This window comes from Mandrillus leucophaeus, unplaced genomic scaffold (genome assembly GCF_000951045.1).
Source record: "Mandrillus leucophaeus isolate KB7577 unplaced genomic scaffold, Mleu.le_1.0 Scaffold41, whole genome shotgun sequence".
In the NCBI taxonomy this organism is placed as follows: Eukaryota; Metazoa; Chordata; class Mammalia; order Primates; family Cercopithecidae; genus Mandrillus; species Mandrillus leucophaeus.
In genome coordinates, this window is record NW_012104365.1 from 3,146,279 (window position 1) to 3,153,905 (window position 7,627).

Consider the following 7,627-nt stretch of genomic DNA (forward strand, 5'->3'; position numbering starts at 1 on the left):
AGTGCTGGGATTACAGGTGTGAGCCACTGCACCTGGCTTCTCCTTCCTTTTTAAGGCTGCGTAACATTGCATCATAGGGTAGACCACATTCTGTTTATCCCCTCATTCACGAGTGAGTATTTGGCTCACTGTTTTTCACAGCTGCTGCATCATTTACGTTCCCACAGCAGTTCCCAAGGTTCCAGTTCCTCCACATCTTCACCAATATTTGTTCTTTTCTGTTTTCTGATAGTGACTCTCCTAATGGGTGTGAAGTGGTACGCAATCAGTTTCTTGAATGAGTTTGCTTAACCTAGTATTGCCAAAACAGTATTATTTCAGTGTGTAAAAATACTCAGAGTATTAATCAGGTATTTTACATGGTTTTTAAATTTTTATTGCGGAGGAAGCTTTTGAAATCAGTGTGCATAAGACACTCACACCCCAGCTCTGCTCAGACCAGACCCATTGAAGGCACTTGGCACAGGCCCGCCCCGTGGCACCCTGTGGACAGCATGGCACTGTGCGGGTCTCTCCGCAGCTCCAGAAGGGGACAGAGGACATAACTTACCAAGTGTGATTTTAGGGCCTGCAGCTCTATTCATTTTGATGAAGGGTGTCTTTTTGAGGGGGTGAAATCTTTGGACAGTTTTTTCCTGACTCACTGCCTTCGGGGAGAATTGGATATCTGTGCTCAGACACAGAGGCTGCAGGTCTCGGGGGCTCTTCCAGTTGCTGATTTGAAATGACTTGGAGCGGTGGAGAGGCTGAGCTGGGGAGGTGTTTGGAAACACCAATTCGGAACGCAGCAAGACTGGCGCAGCCTGGCATTACTGCTCAGTAGAATAATATGTGGCCCGCAGAGCTGTCTGTGGGTGCTTGGGATAAAACCCAGATTCTGTGGCCTATTTCCTTCTTCTTCAGAAAAGGACTCTGTTGGGGGCATGCAGTCCTGGTCGCCAAGAGACTCACTCTTTCTCTCTTGGTCTGTGCTCTCTCTTCCCCTCCTCGCTCTCCCACTCTCCCCCTCCTCCCTCTCTGTCTTTCTCCATCTCCCTCCCTCCCTCTACCTCTCTTCTCTCTCCCCTCTCCCCCAGCCCCTCTCTCTCCTCCCTTTCCCTGTTACCAGCAAACCTGCTGAGGTCACCTCTTCCACCTTGAGCCAGCTGTGGGGTGTGGGTCCCGAGTGCCAGCTGTTTCCTCCAAACATATTACCCATGTGAGCCAGCACCGTTGGGGTCGAAGTTGGGAGTTGGGAATCGGGCCATCGGAACATCTTCCTGTCTGGGTTGATTGCTGTCAACAACTGTCAGCCCTCCCTGGCCCTGTTTCCGGCTGGAATGCATTTCTGTATCGCTATCTAGCAGGGCTGTAAATTGGCAGCGTGGATTGGGGAGCAAATTTCTAGCCGCTTCCCTCTCAGAACGTCCATTTCTCTTGACTTGTATTACTCGTTTTACGGCTGGAGACAGGTGCACACGGTGGGAAGCGGGCACAGGAGCCTTGACCTGACAAGGTCCCCGAGGCCAGGTGAGGTCTCAGGAAGTCTGAGTTTGGAAGGCGCCACCAGAGACTGCACTTCAGTGTACTGTGGTCCTGGTCCAAGGGGCCAGGCCGAGAGCAGCAGGGCCGTTCATGCTCAGAGGCCCACTTGGAAGAGATGGAGCCTCCCATCCCTTGAGTTTTCTGAGGGGTGCACATGTTCTCTCTTATGGGGATGCCACCTTCGAGGCACGGAGAAGCCACCTGCTTCCTCAGATCACAAGCAGAGCAGAGGTCTCACCTGCCTTTGCTCTTTTGCTGATTAAGTGGCAAATGCTGATCAAGAAAGTAAAGGTGTCCATTGGCTTTGCGCTGGTCCTTTGGTCTCAGGAGACAGAGAAGACAGATGAAAGTCAAAGATGTGTTTGCAAGCTTCAGCCCAAACTTCTTTGACTAAGTGAGGTCATTGTGTGAGCCAGTTTTCCTCCCCAAACTTCTGATTTCCCATCTATCAGATGGGCTGATAACGGCACTTGCTCTACCGCCCAGTGAAATCGCGAGTGGAGGAGTCAGTGTCCTGGAGGCTGCCGTAACAAAGCGCTGTCAACAACAGCGGTTTATTCCTTTAGGGGTCTGGAGGCTGAGATGGAGGTGTGGGCAGGGCTGGTTCCTTCAGGGGCTCTGAGGGAGGACTTTTTGAGCCCAGGAGGTCCAGGCTGCAGTGAGCTCTGATTACATGGCCACACCACCACAGCCCCGCACCCCTCTCCCGGCTTCTGGTGGCTGCCAGAGAGACCCCTTGATGTTCCTTGGCTTGTGGCCACATCACTCCAGTCTCTGCCTTGGCCCTCATGCCACTTTTTCTGTGTGTCTGTGACTTCTTTTGTCATTGGATGTAGGACCTACCCTCATCCAGGTAAGCCTCAGCAAAGACCGTTTTTCCAGATAAGATCGCACACACTGGTTCCAGGCGTCCATATTTTTCTGGGGGCCACTGTTCAACCCATGACAGTGGGTCATTGTTTTGTCCATGGAGAAAGGCCTCGCAGAGTTTGGTGGGACTGCTGGTTATAGGGGTGGGGCTCACTGCAGACATGCCCTGAGCCCGAGATCACCCATTCCCCGCAGCAGGTGCAGCTGACAGCAGAGGCGGCTGCTCTGCCCAGGACAGCGCTTTTGGTTCTTATCTCCGCTCATCAGTTTCTATCGTGCCCCAACAAATAGACCCCCTCCCATCACAGCTGTTTCTGGGGCCTGTTAGGGTCTCTCTGCCACCCGCTAATCCTTACAGCTTAGGCAAGTTCGTGGTTCCTTAGAGATGAAACCTGAGAGATGTAAAGACTCCCGTCCTTGGAAGTTCTGAAAGACACATTAAGATGAAAGAGAGATTTCAAACTCTACATCCTGGGGCAGCTTTCCCATCGGCTGGTGCACAGAGCCAGGAGAGGGGAGTGTTTGGTTTCCAGGCCAGCCACAGCGGAGTTTCCACCTGGAAGGTTCTGGCCCCGTCTGTCTGCCTCCCCAGCTCCCTTCCCACCCTCCCCTCTTCTGCAGTCCTTGCTGCCTCTCTCTTCTCCCAAAGCCAAGGCCACCCTGCTCCAGGCATGGCCCATGCCGTCCCCTCTGCTGAGTATACACCGCATTCCCTGTGTCTGGCCAATTCCATCTAATCCTCAGGCCTCAGCTTAAGCCTTCCACCCCGGAGAGGCTGCCTGGACAGCCCCATGCCTAGCACGTCCCCCTGCTGTGTTCTCCTAAGTACACACATGTGTTCCCTCACAGCCATCGTCAGAATTGAAATTATACAAACATTGGCATCATTTAGTCAATGATCATCCTGAGGACAGCTTCATGAAAAGCACTCAGCACACAGTAGGTGTCTGTTGAATGCACCATTTGCAAAGCCTGTGCATTCTGATTGAATTCCAGCCACAGCCCTCTTAGCGGGAGTTGTACCAAGAGCCCAGAGAGGTGAAGGGACCCCCCGATGATGTCAGGCATGCGAGGGGCACTAGGCACTCACCCGGAGAGTGACTGCAAATCTGGGCTCTCTCTCTCTCCGGCCACTGTCCCTCAGGAGTGTGGGCAGCTGCAGGAATCCTCTGCCCCAAGAGCAAGCCTCCCTCTGCAGGCAGCTCCTCCTGCTGTGGGGGGAAATGCGGGTCAGCACCAGGGCCTGGCAGGTCTGGAGCTGGAAAGGTCTGAAGAACTGGAGGAGGGACCATTCAGGGGTGCTCCTTGCTCTGGAAGGCATTGGTCTCGCCACCAAAGGCTGTGGAATGAGAGGGTGCAGGAAGGAAAGATGCCATCTGCAGTCAGGGGATTCCAAGTGCAGTGCTCTCCTCCCGACAGGGTCGCCAGGGCTGGGAAGATCTCACCACAATTTCTATTGACTGTGACTTTGTCACCACCAAAAACAAAATAAGCAAGCCCAGCCATTCTGGAAAACCACCTGGCAGTGTCCAGTAAAGCTGAGCATGTGTATTTCCAGGGATCCAGCAACTCTCTTCCTAACAAGGCCTAACAGAAACGTATGCTCAGGTGCAGCCAAAGTCATGTTCTGGAAGGTTCATAGCAGTACTCCTCCTAAGAGTCCAAAGTTGGGGGCGAGCCAGGTGCCCACGCACAGTGCGCTAGTGAATAGGGTGTGGCATGTCCCACAGGGGAATAAGGTCAGGAGTGACCCACGTGCCCATGCACAGTGCACTGGTAAACAGGATGTGGCATGTCCCCTGGGGGATGATAGGACAGGAGTGACCCTGGTGTCCACACACAGTGCACTAGTGAATAGGGTGTGGCATGTCCCACAGGGGAATAAGGTCAGGAGTGACCCAGGTGCCCATGCACAGTGCACTGGTGAACAGGGTGTGGCATGTCCCCTGGGGGATGATAGGACAGGAGCGACCCAGGTATCCACGCACAGTGCACTGGTGAACAGGGTGTGGCATGTCCCCTGGGGGATGATAGGACAGGAGTGACCCAGGTGCCCATGCACAGTGCACTGGTGAACAGAGTGTGGCATGTCCCCTGGGGGGTGATAGGACAGTGGCAGCAAGGCCTGGCAGCCATGTGTATGGGTCTCAGATGTGCTGTGGAATATGAGTGGCAGCTTCCATATGTTACTCATTTCTGTGGAGCTAAAGACAGGGAGGGGCAGCTGGTCCTTGTGATGGGAGCCCTTACAGCTCTTTTCCTTGGGGGCCCTGGCTGGGAGGGGACACAAGGTAGGCTCGTGGGGCCGACATCTTCCCCTCGGCTGGCTGGTGACTGCACGACAGTGTGCATTTGTAAGAGTCCCTCACTCAGAGTGGGTTCTTCCTCTGTGCGTGCAACACTTCAACTTCAGAAAAGCACGGGAGGGTCTTTATTCCATTCCACAACAGGAGGAGACGTCATAATCCTAGACAGAATGGAAGCCACCAAAAGGGACTCACGTGAAGTGGGGAGACCTAATTTTGATCAAAAGACGCCAGGCAGAAAAGGAAGCTTTCTGGATGCTTTCATTGATAGGAAATGCTGAACAGTCAAACTCATCTCCACTGTCCAAAGCCAGGGTGGAGGTTTCATTTCAGGATGAAGGGTGTTTCATGACTGAACGGAATCAAGGGGACTTCCAGGGTACAGGTTGCACAGAGTCCCATTGTGAAAATCCATAAAAGCAGCTGCACACTTAGGATGTGCATGTTTTCTCTGGAGATGTTATACTTCAAAAAAAAAAAAGGAACTGTGCTTCCCTGACATTTGTGACACAGGTGGATGTGAGTCTCCTCCCCCTGCTGGGATTCTGGTGCCGGGATGTGAGGGGCAGGGCGTGTGCAGAAAGCAGTACCCCCCATCATTTGTCCAGCACTGGATTCTGGAGACTCACTGGGTGTGCACTGGAGTAAGTGGATTTGTGAATAGTATCGAGTTCTAACTCAACCCACGGTCATGGGCTAAACCAAGCAGCTTTAACACAGCCCTGCAAGGAAACTGCAGCCTGGAGACCTTCCTCACCATCCAAGCCTGGAGCAAAGTGTGGGGCTGACACACATTCCTCACGGGCCACAGCTATCACTAACCACAGTCAGAGGTTCAAAAGCAAAAACAAAACCTGATGATCCAATCACACCTGAAGGATGTCAGCTCCAACCGTGTGAAGTTACCAAGATGACTTTTCGAATGTACATCTATACATTCCATTGCATTATCTTTAAAGACGAATCTCCCCAAGCATCTTCTTTAAGTATTTATTTACCAGTGGAGGGTTCAGAGCAGCAGTAAATACATTTATAAATATGTAAATATTTTTATACTAAGGGTGCATGCCAGAAATTCTCTTCCCTCCGTCAGATGGGTGAGCACAGAGTTTGGAGAGCACTCATGCAGGAGAACTTACAGATATGGCTCCAAATTCTAAATTAGGACAAGATGAAATTGCTGAGCACCTCAGCTGCAGAAGGGGCCTCACCTGGCCTCAGGAGGCTTCTGTGAGTTCCTGTTCTTGGCCACCTTGCACCTGCTTGCTCAGTGCTTCCTGGACATGTGGGTGTGTCATGTGTCTTGGGAGAATCACCTGGTTCCCCTCCCTGGGCTCAGCAGCCTCAGTGCTTCTCCTCCTGCTGCTGGGAAGCCCCTCTTGTCAGGTGTCAGGTGTCAATCAGGATTCCGTCTGGGAAAAAAACCCTGCAATAAGGGATTTTCTATTGGGCTTAAAACCTTACACGCTGTGGGAGAAGCTGAGGAGGTAAGATTCGGAGAAGTCAGAAGGTCAGAGAAAAGTCACAAACAGGATGGCTGAGTGGACGTGGTAGAGAAATGCATGGACACTGTGGCCCTGCTGCAGGTGGTACACCTCGGGGCAGGACAGACAGCTGGGGAGGGATGCCGGAAGCACAATGGGGGAAGCAAGGACCCCCAGACCCACAAGGATGGGACAGACCCATCATCTGCCTAGCACACGTCGGTGATGACCTGCAAGTGAGGCTGACAGGAGGTGGAGGAGCTGTGGGTGGTGCCGGTAAGCCGACAGGGCAGGCAAGTGTCCTGAGCTGTTCCAGTGCCCCTGGGTGTGCACTCACCTCGCAGATGCAGGGGCCATTGCCTCATGTTTCTTTTTAAATCTCATGTCCCTCTCATTGCTAATCCTGACCCAGACCTGTATGGGCAAGAAATGTCTTTCATCCTAACTGAATTGATGCATTGCAAAACTACCCCAGAGTCCAAAACAGAGACTCAATATGGCAGAGACCCCTGTCTCCTTTTCTTTAGTTCTGGTGTGGTTAATATTGCAAATACACTCGGATGAACTTAGCATTGACTTTTGGATGACGTTTTGAGAAACTGCTTTTATAGGAGCAATGGCATGGGATTTTTTTTTTTTGTTCATGACTGTATTGCGTCCCTTCTTTTACTTGGCAGGTACATTTGTCATTTTTTTTCATTTTGAGATCTACACACTTAAACCCTTTGATTTCTGCATCATTAATAACACTTCCCCGGGTCCTAATGAAAGGCGTCTTTGCCTCTCTCAGCATCCGAGCAAGTAGTTCTAAGTGGATGGTCCCGTTGCAATCAAGCCAAGCTTCTTCAGTGGCTTCTAAAGCCTTTCCTCACCTGACCTCTGGCTGCATCCTTAGCCTCTCACCTTGTCACTCCCTGTGCACACACACGCAGGCTGTGCACACACACGCAGGCTGTGCACATGCTCCTGTACACATGTGCATGCCCACACCTACAAATGAACACGTGTGCATGGGCATGCGCACACAGCACACATAGTATCCACACACACTCTTATCCACACACTCATATATACACACATCCACACACAGCATACATGCATACACACACGTATCCACACACGTATCTGCACATAGCAAACATGTATCCACACACATGTATCCACACACGTCCACACACAGCACACACGTATACACACATTCACACACATATCCACACACATCCACATACAACACACATGTATCCACACTCATATCCACACACATATCCACAAACATGTATATACACACATATCCACACACAGCACACATGTATCCACACACACGTATCCACATACAGCACACACTTATACACATGTATCCACAGCACACATGTATACACACATAACCACACACAGCACACACATACACATGTATCCACACACAGCACACACATATTCACACAC